The following is a 14,178-nucleotide window of genomic DNA, read 5'->3' on the forward strand; positions in this document are numbered from 1 at the left end:
AGCCAAAGTGGACCTTTTGGCTAATATGGCTGCATTTTCACCTCAAAATTTACTCCGAGTACAGACAAACCTGTGTATCTGGAAAAGTTTTAAGGCATAGCATGCCCTAGATTAAAAAAAAATCGAATGCCTTTTATGTTTTAGAAAATTAAAAACTGAACTGGATTTTGCAGTGTACTTTTTAGCTCACCTGACCAAAAGGGCCAAGTGAGCTTTTCTCATCACTTGGCGTCCGTCGTCCGTCATCGTTAACTTTTTACATTTTGAACTTCTTCTAGAGAACCACTGAATGGAATGAAACCAAACATGGCATGAATGTTCCTTATGAGGTGCTGACCAAGTGTTGTTACTTTGTAGCCGATCCATCATACAAGATGGCCGCCAGCGGGGGACTTCGTTTAACATAGGACCATATGGACAATACATACAAATGTCTTCTTTTAGAGAACCACTGAATAGAATGAAATCAAACATGGCATGAATGTTCCTTATGAGGTGCTGACCAAGTATTGTTACTTTGAAGCCGATTTATCATCCAAGACGGCCGCCAGAGGGGGACTTAGTTTAACATTGGACCCTATGGGAAATACATACAAATGTCTTCTTTTAGAAAACCACTTTATGGAATGAAATAAAACATGGCATAAATGTTCCTTATGAGATGCTGACCAAGTGTTGTAACTTTGTAGGCGATCAATCATCCAAGATGGCCGCCAGCGGGGGACTTAGTTTAACATTGGACCCTATGGACAATACATACAAATGTCTTACAGAACCACTGAATGGAATGAAACAAAACATGACATGAATGTTCCTTATGAGGTGCTGACCAAGTGTTGTTACTTTGTAACCAATCAATCATCCAAGATGGCTGCCAGAGGGGAACTTAGTTTAACAAAGGACCCTATGTGAAATACATACAAAAGTCTTCTTTTGAAGAACCACTGAATGGAATTAAACCAAACATGGCATTAATGTTCCTTATGAGGTGCTGACCAAGTGTTGTTACTTTGTAGCAAATCCATCAACCAAAATAGCTGCCAACGGGGGACTTAGTTTAACAAAGGTGCATGAAGTGTTTCTACTTTGCATTCGAATTTTATTTATCTAGGGCATGCTATGCCTTAAAACTTTTCCAGATACACAAGTTTGTCTGTACTCAGAGTAAATTTTGAGGTGAAAACGGAGCTATTTTAGCCAGAGGGTCCACATTGACCTTAAAGGGTCAACATGTGGGATAATATTAATAAAGTTTATCCACGAAACAATTTACACACTTGATGAAAATAAATATTAACAAAAGTTTGTATTTGTTTTCACCTTTTTTGACATGTTAAACAATGTTTTGAGTAAGATATAAGCCTCTAACAGTTTATTCTGTAAAATATTGGACAACATTTTACAGATGATGATGGAAGTGTTTAACGACCTTGACTGGCTTTACGGCCCTCGCACGGTCGGCTCGGTGCCCAAAGGCGTTTGGTGAGCATTTAAATGTTTTTGTTGTTGTCAAGCTGGAACAAGGCGGCCATTTTGGTTTTGCTGGATTGATATGGTTTTTTACTGTTGTTTGGTTGCAGTCTACTTCCTTCACAACGGCTGCTTTCAGGGCCAGGTTGGTCAGCTCATGGAAGTATTATATTGTCAATATAATACTTCCATGGTCAGCTTGGCAGCCCGCTAACTACGATCATTATGATCATGAAGTACTGGTCGATGGGCCTCGGACATAGTAATAACGATGACAGAAAGCTTTATCAGGACCAAACCGGTCGTAAGTAGACAGTGAAATGGCGGTCCATTATCCAACACCTACGATACAGATCCTCGGACGTCAGTCGGCATACTTTGTCCCCAATAATGGGTGTTACGGACCATATGCTAACGCGGGTATATACGCAAAACAACAAGTTTATGAACGTACTGTACAGCGTTGGATTGGTTTCTGTCATCGATAGTAGTAGGTCGTTGATCCATCTATCAGTAAACCAACATTGTAGATAGCAGGTAAAGAGGAGCCATGAGAGGAGCTGACCCAGCACGTCCTTTCAGTTGTAATGACTGCGCCGTGGATGTGATTGTGATTGAATTGACTCTTATCGGCTTTTATCTTACCTCCTATACATTTCTAGGAATATGATTGGTTAAAACAACCACGTGGAGACCGTGTATATTTCATATGGGGTTAGTAGGCGTGATTTATTTCAATACACGGTTAGTAGTGGTGTTACGTCCCTTTGTATAAACAACACGGTGTTGAGGAAAAATCTGAAAGGTTTCAACAGACAAAGAAATTGATGATGAACGATAGAAATAAATGCAGAAGAAAACACATGAAAAGCTAACAAGTTGTTATTGTTGGCATTTGTTTTTGTATAGCCGGACCAATGGAAGTAGGTTCTTAATATTGAGGACTTGCATGATCACTTTGATTAGCCTGGCATCCTGACCCAATCGAATACTTCGTCTACTGTCAAGCAGTTGGCCAGGATCCCAGGCAACACTTTGATAGGCCACTAGTCTAAATGCCACATGTTAAGATAGTCGGTAAGATAAATTCGTTACACAGTGTGCTAGTGACCTAATACGATATATATGGGGTCAGTAAATTCCATATGGGGGTCGAGCTTTGAGCTTCGCTCTCACCCCATATGGAATTTACTGACCCCATATATATGGGCCTTTTTCAAAAAATGTCAATTTTTGACCATTGGAAAATGAAAAAAAATGTTGAGAAATAAGTGATTTAATTGTGCATGTCAATACTTTAACATCAATATAAACTAAATACAAAATATGTAACCTTAAACTGAACGGAAAGTTTGACAATAAGTCTGTAAAGGTGAACATGGTGCATTAAGATGTCCACTTCGCAACGATTTTTTGAAGGCTCTACCATGCTAACAAATTAGAATTTAAAGGTATTTATTCTTCAAAATTCTGACAAAATAAATGATTTCATACGGTTTAACTATTTGATTTGCAATTTTAACTACTAGAAAATATTACAAGCTGTTTTTTAAATATTCACAAATGTCCACTGCGTAGCGATATATGTCCAGTATGAAACAATCTGTGTCCACTTCGCAACGGATTGTGTCCACTTCGCAATGAAATGTTGGGTAGTGGACTGGACCGTTGCGCAGTGGACGTATTTACATGTTAGCAGCCATTGTTGTTACACGCGGTGTCCCCAGATACATGTTTTTATGATTATTGTCTTAGATAATACATTTTATTTCACAAACCACGTTTTTTTATGATTTGAGGTCAACATTTCTTAAAAAAAGACGTTGCAAAGTGGACAAGTAAAAAAGTACGCTACCAATAGGACTTGCCAATTGATTCAATGCAGACGAACTAGATCATCAGCATCCATAGATGACCGCTATTTTACTAAATAAATTTGTATTAGTGGCAAGTAAAAGGAACGACTACAATTTGATATAATTTTGCCAATTGTTTGTTTTCGTTGCAAAGTGGATATTTATCATGGACGCCACAAATCTATTTGAACTTATACAAATATTTGAATACTTTTTGTAATGTTCAAATGTAGCTCTATGACAAAATATTGAAAAAGGCACAAAAAGATTGGTAAATTGTATGAAATTTTGAAAATTTAATAAACTTTCAAATGTGCAGCGTTTTTGCTGTTTTTTGAGCCCTTTGGTCTGATATTTTCAGAGAGTCCTTACAACAAAGCAGACAAAAAGTGTTGTCGTTGTACAATCTATAGACTGAGACAAAAAGAAATAAAAATATATATGATTTTATCACAGTTTAAGCCCTGGACAGAGGAAGTGGACATTTAAAAAAAAAAAACGCCCATATATCGTATTAGGTCACTCGCACACTATGTAACTTATAATATCCTTTACTGAATACACTTACAATATGTACTAATTTGGAAAATAAAATATCATTATCTTTAGCTTTATATACATATATTAAAACAAATCTCGAACTGTGAATGCAATGAAATTAAACACTAGTTTGTTGTTTTAAAACCTTTAATTATTATGATCAACATAATAATTTCTATCAACAAAACTAATGTTGTCTTTTGTTTTGACTTGCTTGAAGAAGTTGTATTCCCACATTTTCAAGTCGTTTATCATATTCCAGGTTATCGTAATGGTTACTCGGAACACCTAAAAATCCATATTTCGCTCCGAACCAACAACCTGCCATTACACCCGTGCTATCATTGTCACCACCCTCTCTTACAGAGTTCAATCCAGTCATCACCTGAACCTAACAAAGCATCGTACGCAATCATTGGAGCATCATGCCCGCTAGCTCCACCCCATCCAGAAAGGCTTACAGACCAGTAAAATTTATCACGAACTTCGACATCATAATTTTCTGGAAAAGTAGCTTTACCAGACAAAATATTTCTTTCTCTTAGATACTTAGTCCAAGATGTTTCGAAATACCCCATGACCCCATGTTTTCTTCAACAGCATGTCCACTTTCCTGTACATAACTACGAGCCAATGATAAAGTTTCAATCAAGCCCGCTCCCCACTGCTTTATTTATTTGCCTTGAATAGCATAGGAAGTAAACAATGATGCTGTCAAACTTCCTACAAATCCTGTTGGATGATGATGTGTCATGCGTGAAATCTCAATTCCATCTGCTATCAAGTCTAATAGATCTTCGGGTTTTGGGTATCGTAGGCCGATGCGCGCATTGCCCTCATCGCTGCCCCACAAGAAGCCCCATGCGGATTGAAAGGAGTTTGATAACCTTTCTTTTCATCTGGTTTTAATTTCCGAACCCCTCCCAAGGTTGTGGAACCAGGAGCTCTGTATTCCATATCGTCCATGGCCGCTATTAATTTTTCTGCGACGGTTCTATAGAGCTGTTCTTTATCTTTTGTGTCAACAGTTGCCTAAATATAAATCAAAAACAGATAAAAACATAAATCTAATTAAGGTATTTAAAGTTATTCAACACATATCAGTGCTTACCAACAAAAGAGGTAACTTTTTTAACTTGTTATCCGGGGTAAATGATAACTTAAAATGATATTTTTTCCATAGTTATTTGTTTTCAGAAACTAATCAAAACAGTTTGTCTTGTGAAATTACAATTAATAACGTCCTTGCATTTTAAATTTTGAATAGGGATAATTTCTTCACCAGTTTCCCATTAATATCCCCAAAATAACACTAGCATATATAAAGTGAAGGAATTAGGTATTAAATGCTGCATTCCTTATAATTTGTGAACGTATATTGAAATCTATATCTCACTTGAGGTTTTTATGTCGTTGGGTTTCTCTGTGACACTTTCCAGACGTACAACCAATATTTCCTATTTTTTCATATTGTAAATCTGGAGTAAAATCATCACCTCTGTAGAGCGGTGAAGTTGAGGTGTATAGACGTTTATGTGCGATGCAAATTTGTTGAATGTATGAAATGAATTCAGTGCCTGGGAATATGTAGTTTATCTATTCGTGACGGAGTTGAAATATTGGACTTTGAGCTTGCTTTCAGTAACTGCGAGTATTCCTAGATCGGTACTTTTTATCTTCTGACTTTTTGTCATTTTTAGCTCACCTGGCCCGAAGGGCCAAGTGAGCTTTTCTCATCACTTTGCGTCCGTCGTCCGTCGTCGTCGTCGTCGTCCGGCGTCGTCTGTTAACTTTTACAAAAATCTTCTCCTCTGAAACTACTGGGTCAAATTTAACCAAACTTGGTCACAATCATCATTGGGGTATATAGTTTAAAAAATGTGTCCGATGATCCGGTCAACCAACCAAGATGGCCGCCATGGCTAAAAATAGAACATAGGGGTAAAATGTAGATTTTGGCTTATATCTCTGAAACCAAAGCATTTTGAGCAAATCTGACATTGGGTAAAATTGTTTATCAGGTCAAGATCTATCTGCCCTGAAATTTTCAGATGAATCTGACAACCCGTTGTTGGGTTGCTGCCCCTGAATTGGTAATTTTAAGGAAATTTTGCCGTTTTTGGTTATTATCTTGAATATTATTATAGATAGAGATAAACTGTAAACAGCAATAATGTTCAGCAGAGTAAGATCTACAATTAAGTCAACTTGACCAAAATGGTCAGTTGACCCCTTAAGGAGTTATTGCCCTTTATAATCAATTTTTAACCATTTTTCGTAAATTTTTGTAATCTTTTACAAAAATCTTCTCCTCTGAAACTACTAAGACAAATTTAACCAAACTTGTCCACAATCATCATTAGGGTATATAGTTTAAAAAATGTGTCCGATGACCCCGCCCGCGAACCAAGATGGCCGACATGGCTAAAAAATAGTACATAGGGTAAAATGCAGTTTTTGGCTCATATCTCTGAAACCAAAGCATTTAGAGCAATTCTGACATGGGGTCAAATTGTTTATCAGGTCAAGATCTATTTGCCCTGAAATTTTCAGACCAATCAGGGAAGCCGTTGTTTGGTTTCTGCCCCTGAATTGGTAATTTTAATGAAATTTTGTCGTTTTTATACGACCGCAAAAATTAAAAATTTTTTGGTCGTATATTGGTATGACGTTGGCGTCGTCGTCGTCGTCGTCGTCTGGCGTCGTCCGGCGTCGTCCGGCGTCGTCCGAAGACACATTGGTTTTTGCACTCTAACTTTAGTTTAAGTAAATGGATCTCCATGAAATTTTACCATAAGGTTCAATATCACGAAAGGAAGGTTGGGATTGATTTTGGGGGTTATGGTACCAACAGTTAAGGAATTAGGGGCCAAAAAGGGGCCAAAAATAAGCATTTTTGTAACTTTCAGACAATAACTTGTGTGTAAGTGTATGGATCTCTCTGACATTGTACCACAAGGTTCCATATCACAAAGGGAAGGCTGTAATTGATTTTGGGGGTATTTGCCTCAAAATTTTAGGAATTAGGGGCCAAAAAAGGGGCAAAAAACAAGCATTTTTCTAGTTTCATGACAATAACTTGTGTGTAAGTGTTTGGATATTTCTGAAATTGTACTACAAGGTTTCATATCACAAAGGGAAAGCTGGAATTGAGTTCTGGGGTAATTGCCTGAAACGTTTAGGAATTGGGGGCCAAAAAGGGGCCAAAAATAAGCATTTTTCTAGTTTCAAGACAATAACGTGTTCAAGTGTATGGATCTCTCTGAAATTGTACTGCAAGGTACCATACCACAAAGGGAAGGCTGGGATTGAGTTTGGGGGTGATGAATCATAAGGGGGTTCAAAAAATTTGGGGGGGGGGGATTTTTTTTTTCTTTTTTTTTCTTTTTTTCCTTTTTTTTTTCTTTTAAAATTTTCCATTTTAAGTTGGTTATTTCTGATTTATATTTAAAAGCAAATAATAATGATATGGTAGGAGATACACACCAAACAGGATGTGTAAATTTTTATATAATAAGTATTGTGCAATAGCAAGAAATTTTCAATTGCACAGTATTGCACAATAGCAAGAAATCTTCAATTGCACAGTATTGCGCAATAGCAAGAAATCTTCAATTGCACAGTATTGCGCAATAGCAAGAAATATCCAATAGCACAATATTGCGCAATAGCAAGAAATTGTCAATTGTACAGTATTGCGCAATAGCAAGAAATATTCAATTGCACAGTATTGTGCAAAAGAAGATACTTCTTATAAATTGCTTATTTCTTGATCAATTTCAATGGGGTTTTATTCTTGAATTCTTGGGGTTCTTTAATATGCTGAATATAACCGTGTATTAAGTTTTTGGATTTTGGGCCCCGTTTTTAAATTGGTCCACATTGAGGTCCAAAGGGCCCAAAATTTAACTTTGTTTGATTTCATCAAAAATTGAATTATTGGGGTTCTTTGATATGCCGAATCTAACCGTGTATTTAGATTCTTAATTTTTGGTTCCGTTTTCAAATTGGTCTACATTAAGGTCCAAAGGGTCCAAAATTAAACTTAGTTTGATTTTAACAAAAATTGAATTTTTAGTGTTCTTTGATATGCTGAATCTAAACATGTATTTAGATTTTTGATTATGGGCCTAGTTTTCAAGTTGGTCCAAATCGGGGTCCAAAATTAAACTTTGTTTGATTACAACAAAAATTGAATATATGGGGTTCTTTGATATGCTGAATCTAACCATGTATTTAGTTTTTTGGGCCCCGTTATCAACTTTGTCCACATTGAGGTCAAAAGGGTCCAAAATTAAACTTTGTTTGATTTCATCAAAAATTGAATTCTTGGGGTTCTTTGATATGCTGAATCTAACCATGTATTTAGATTTTGGATATTGGAATAATTGGACCATAATAGGTGAATGTCCAATTTAAAATTTTTAAGTTCTTAGACCACATTCATTCTGTGTCAGAAACCTATGCTGTGTCAAATATTTAATCACAATCCAAATTCAGAGCTGTATCAAGCTTGAATGTTGTGTCCATACTTGCCCCAACTGTTCAGGGTTCGACCTCTGCGGTCGTATCAAGCTGTGCCCTGCGGAGCATTTTATTGGTTATTATCTTGAATATTATTATAGATAGAGATAAACTGTAAACAGCAATAATGTTCAGCAGAGTAAGATCTACAATTAAGTCAACTTGACCAAAATGGTCAGTTGACCCCTTAAGGAGTTATTGCCCTTTAAAGTCAATTTTTAACCATTTTTCGTAAATTTTTGTAATCTTTTACAAAAATCTTCTCTGAAACTACTAAGACAAATTTAACCAAACTTTTACACAATCATCATTAGAGTATATAGTTTAAAAAATGTGTCCGATGACCCCGCCTGCGAACCAAGATGGCCGACATGGCTAAAAATAGAACATAGGGGTAAAATGTAGATTTTGGCTTATATCTCTGAAACCAAAGCATTTAGAGTAAATCTGACATAGGTTAAAACTGATTATCAGGTCAAGATCTATCTGCCCTGAAATTTTCAGACCAATCAGGCAACACGTTGTTGGGTTGCTGCCCCTGAATTGGTAATTTTAAGAAAATTTTGCAGCTTTTGGTTATTATCTTGAATATTATTATAGATAGAGATAAACTGTAAACAGCAATAATGTACAGCAAAGTAAGATCTACAAATAAGTCAACATGACCAAAATTGTCAATTGACCCCTTAAGGAGTTATTGCCCTTTATAGTCAATTTTTTACAATTTTTTCATAAATTTTGTAAATTTTTGTAAATTTTTACGAAATATTTTCCACTGTAACTACTGGGCCAAGTTCATTATAGATGGAGATAATTGTAAGCAGCAAGAATGTTCAGTAAAGTAAGATCTACAAACACATCACCATCACCAAAACACAATTTTGTCATGAATCCATCTTTGTCCTTTGTTTAATATGCACATATACCAAGGTGAGCGACACAGGCTCTTTAGAGCCTCTAGTTTGTTGTTCTTAGAGTCGATTTGCATGTTTGAGGATTCGGGCCCTCTCAAAATGTTATTATTACAGTTTGTTTTATGCTGTGTTATCGTACTATTGTTCCATGTTATAGATGCGGTTTAGCGGTCACATAAAATTTAAAACCCGCCACATTCCAAATATTACTGTCCCATGCCGGTAGCCTGTAATCCAGTGTTGTCGTTGGTTGCGGACTTTCATAATTGCTTTTCGTATATTGTTGTATAAATCAGGCCGTTGTTTTTTCTTTTGAACCGTTTTACATTTTGTTATCGCAGGACATCTTATAGCTTATTATTCGGTATGGGTTATCTCATGGTTGAAGGCCGTACAGTGACAAAAGTATATTCTTTGGTCTTTAATTTAAAGTTCGTTTCATTAGCAATCATACTACATCTTCTTATGTTTGATCTTTAGCATTTTGTCTCGACGTTACATCTTCCGCACTTAGTCTGACGCTGTTAGCACAGGAATTGCAATGCTTTTATATATATGAAACGTTAATTAGCTTCTGTCAGTCATGAAAAAAAGCATAATGCGACGTTTAGAACGCCGTGATGAATTACACCTTGCGTACCACCACTACAGTTTGCGGATGCATCAGGTTGAATGAATAGCTCAAGCAGGCTGAGGGTTATCTTGCAATACATACCAAGTAAGCGTCTGCTGTTGCTAAATGCATTACAGTTTCATCACTGATTATCTATCCGGGTAGTTCAATTTTTAAACTCTTAATCCCTCCTAATTGTGTCGCTTCTTTGTGAATAGCAACACCAGAAGTACAAAATTCTCATTGATGTTGAGATGGCCTCTGTCGCTGACTCGCGAGGACGGGCGGCAAAGATGTTCGCTAGCGATCTAGGACAGCTACAGGCTTCCTACCTATGTCTGTAGAGACTTTGAGATATCATGCTGAAGTTTTGGAAGCTGTCCATATCGAAAGATGATGCAGCCAATTCAAACTAAAGATACGCTCACTGGTAGAAGTGTGAGGATGGGTATTATACATTGAAGTAGATTTTTTAATTGATTGTTTCTTTCTGATGACCCTGTTGAAGAAGCAGAAAAATAGAAAAAAAAAAGAGGGGAAAAAAGTCCTTCAACAATAAGAAAATGTTTAAAAAACATTATGTATAAAAATTTGGTGATTTCTGTAGATGCTGAATAATAATGACTATTTTATTTCCAACTATACCAAGGATGGCAGAACAATCAGCAAACAGTGAAAGACTTGAAAAAATATTGGCAATGTATATGAATTGTTTATAGAGACATATGTGTGATTAGCTCTATCAGTTTTTGTCTCGCTTGACGGAGTCAAAAAACGAGACATAGGTCTGCTGTTTCCGGCGTCGGCGGCGGCATCAGCAATGTATTAGTTTGTGATTAGGTCTAGTTTATGGTGAACCACTAGTGGTAAGTCAAAGATATTTGGAATGCAGTTGTATTAGTATTGGCACATCTCATTTCCAAGGAGATTGTTTAGCCATTTACCTTCAGTCATGGTTTATTGACTTTGAATATTTGCAAAACTTACATGTTAAAGTGTTGCTATTTTAATTTCAACATTTGCATTATCGAAATTACAAAAAAGCGAGACATATCTCGGTGATAACAGTGTATATGTAAGTGAAAATAGGTTTGCAATAAAAGGACATGCAATATTTTTATTTCAAATTTCAAATTTACATTATTCTAAATGCATCATGATTGTCAGATTGTAGAAAAACACAAACCATGAATTAAAATTGATTTAAAATAATGGTTAAAAGTATAATTTTGTTACAGAATATTTATCTTATCTGAAAAAAGTTTGCTATATATATAAACAAATATCAAATGATCATTTCAGAAATACATTGCGCTTCAAGTGCTGCGTCTTTACTAACATTTAACATAGTTGTTTTTAGAGCTAGTTTTGATTGGTCAGGTTTTATTGTCTGTATCTTGCTTTTGTTCTATGGATGGTTCAGTGGTTTCAATGTATTCAGAATATGATGTGTGTTATTCAGAGGGATCTTTTAATGTAATTGTGAAATGATATACATTTGATATTTGATAGTTATTGAGATCGAAAAGACCAATATTAGTGCATTAAGCTTTCAATTTTGTTTATAATTTTCAAAATGAAGTTAAAAAACATTTTAAATCAAAATCTAATTGTATTTGACACGATATGATGCATCTGAAATCGAAAAAAATTGAAAAAATGCATTCTGAATATTAAATTAAATTTAAGCACTCCAAATAAAAGTTAATATTGTACGGTATATTGAATTGAATTTAAGCACAAGTTGAAAAAAATCCAAAAAGTATATACGTACATCGGCTTTTTGTCTGGTTCTGAAAAGCCAAGACGGCAACGAAGGAAGACCTGCAGTAGAAATAATATTTAGTAAGTCTAATGTGAATGATCTGGGTACTTCACATATTTTATATTGTTTTGACCGAACAAAAAAAAAAGATTATCTATAATTTCCAATACTTTCATTCAGTCACCTGAAACTATCATCTTCCAGTAATCTTTATAATTCACACATGAAATATATCAAACCTTGGGATAATTTTCAACCTTGGACCTTCGATACTAGGCTGTCATCTATATTTTGTCTACATTCATTAGATGAAACATTCATATGGGTGTTATCTTAAAATTAAACTTGTGTATGAATCTCATTGTAAATAGTTCCTTAAACCATTTAACATTGTGAATGTTGAAAATGTTGCATAACCATTCTTAAAAAATCCCCCAGGTTTAAAATTCAAAATTTGTAGAAATGTAGATTCTACCTTTGAATCGAATGTGAGAAGACATTTCTCCACTTTAAACAGTTAATTTTTTATTTAAAAAGTGAGGCTTGAAATTTGTTTTGTTTTCAACATTTTCTCCAATTGCCAAGTTAAAGGTTTAAATCAATGTTAGTACGACTGAAAGGAAGAGGTACTGTATTTAACTATGCTTCCAAATTTAAGAAATGGTCGATGATTTATTTTAAACAATTCGATTTTGCTCTGCATTTTTTTGTCTAGTCTTGAAAATTAAAGAAACATATAGAAAGACTGTCGACAAAGTTAATTGATTTTTAATTTTTTATTTCATACTATCACCGACATGTTACTGACTAAATGTATCATACAGAAGCCTTTCACTACAGATACTGTGTTTTTCAGTTGTGATGGAAGTGGAGTCCAAACAGGCTGAAATTAAGGGCAAGGGGAGGTAATACCCCTGTTTTACTCCTTGTACTGGAAGTTCCTTTAGTGTAGGCAATTTTTTTAATTATGTCTATTATATGTGTATAAGTATTTATATATCAGATGTCTGCTAACTAGTCTATTGCTATTATATAGAGCTTTGTAAATAAACATTACTGTAAGGAGAGTTCTAGATAATAGTTTTAAAGGGTGGAAGAAATTGTGGGTTACAACCAACTTTTTGGAAATTTTCAAAATATTGGATATGTTTTAACACACTTCTGGTACTTAATACATTATGTTATAATAATCCAGTAAATCATCATGATCGGGGGGAAAAAAATTATTGTTAGAAAAAAAATAGAAAATTTTGTGACAAACTGTATATTTTTATTTTATATATTGTGAATGAAGCAGACATTTCAGTTATTCAAGTGGACAGTGGATTTTTATAGCATAAAAACCAATGTTGAAAAACACTTAACAGCAGTAAGGAATCAATAGCAGTTCCAAGGAAGATGATTAAATAGATCTTGAACCAAGTCGGAGGCTGTACCATGAATGAAATCAGGCAAGTTTATTTAAGCCATACAATTTTTATAGATTCTATAGAAATGAACATCAGTACATAAAAGTACACAAGACAACAAACAATATGATTATTTTTATCTTTCTCATTCATAACACCAATAGCGAGTTCATTTACCATTTTCATATATTTTATAATAAGTTACGAGGTATATGAAAACAATTATAATATCAAATTATTTTGTCCAGGAACAGTTATCGTCCTTTGATTTTCGTTGTCTACAAATACAGTCTAGTGTGGACAGAGTGTTACTTGCAATTTTTTTTAATACCCTTTCCAAATTTATTTCTTCCATGTTTTATGCCTCAAATAGCAAGTAGGGGGATGAAATTACACTAAAAAAATTTGGGTCATGAATTTTAAAATAGTGATTTGGTCCAGCTAAAAAAGGTTAAAAATTAGTATTTCGGAAGCTGTCAAAAGAATTCAAGACCCCTTAACATAAAATTGTACATATATTGAGTTAGAGCTGATGAAGTTTATTATAATTTTGATATAATTTGTCCCAAAAGTAGTACACCACACTAAAAATATTATTGAGAAAGCACAGGTGGGATTTTTTTAGTAATCATTTATTGTCCAAAAGAAATGCACTACGAAATAACTGTGTTCTCGGGCCATTTTATCTTTACGGGGAGACAAGTACAACAAACAAAACAATAATGTTTCATTCAATGGGAGATTACTTGGATAATTTTTGTGCAGTTGGAAATCAAACCTTTTTCCAGCTCTTAAATTCCTACACAGACAGGACTGATGCTATATTATTGGGTAGTAAGAAACGAAAAAACTTTTATAAAGTTTAAGGATGATAGTTTAGTTAAATTGGAAAAATATATAATTTGTGTCAATTTTAATTAGGGCCCCGCCAAATGGCGGATGCCCTATAGTGATCAGTCTGTCCGTCCTCAGTCTGTTCGTCAGTCCGTCCGTAACAAATTCTGTTAGCTCTATATCTAGAGAACCGTTATGATTTCAAAGTTTATACTTGACATGTATATTAACCAACACCAGAGGGTGTGTCATA

The 14,178-nt window shown here is 34.8% G+C and overlaps 1 pseudogene; it reads right to left on the minus strand.

The window, feature by feature from the left end:
- Nucleotides 1-4,053: 4,053 nt before the first annotated feature.
- On the minus strand, nt 4,054-10,049 carry LOC127733743 (ADP-ribosylhydrolase ARH1-like; annotated as a pseudogene).
- Nucleotides 10,050-14,178: the final 4,129 nt, after the last annotated feature.

The sequence above is a fragment of the Mytilus californianus genome, unplaced genomic scaffold (genome assembly GCF_021869535.1).
Source record: "Mytilus californianus isolate M0D057914Y unplaced genomic scaffold, xbMytCali1.0.p SCAF_3, whole genome shotgun sequence".
Taxonomy (NCBI): domain Eukaryota; kingdom Metazoa; phylum Mollusca; class Bivalvia; order Mytilida; family Mytilidae; genus Mytilus; species Mytilus californianus.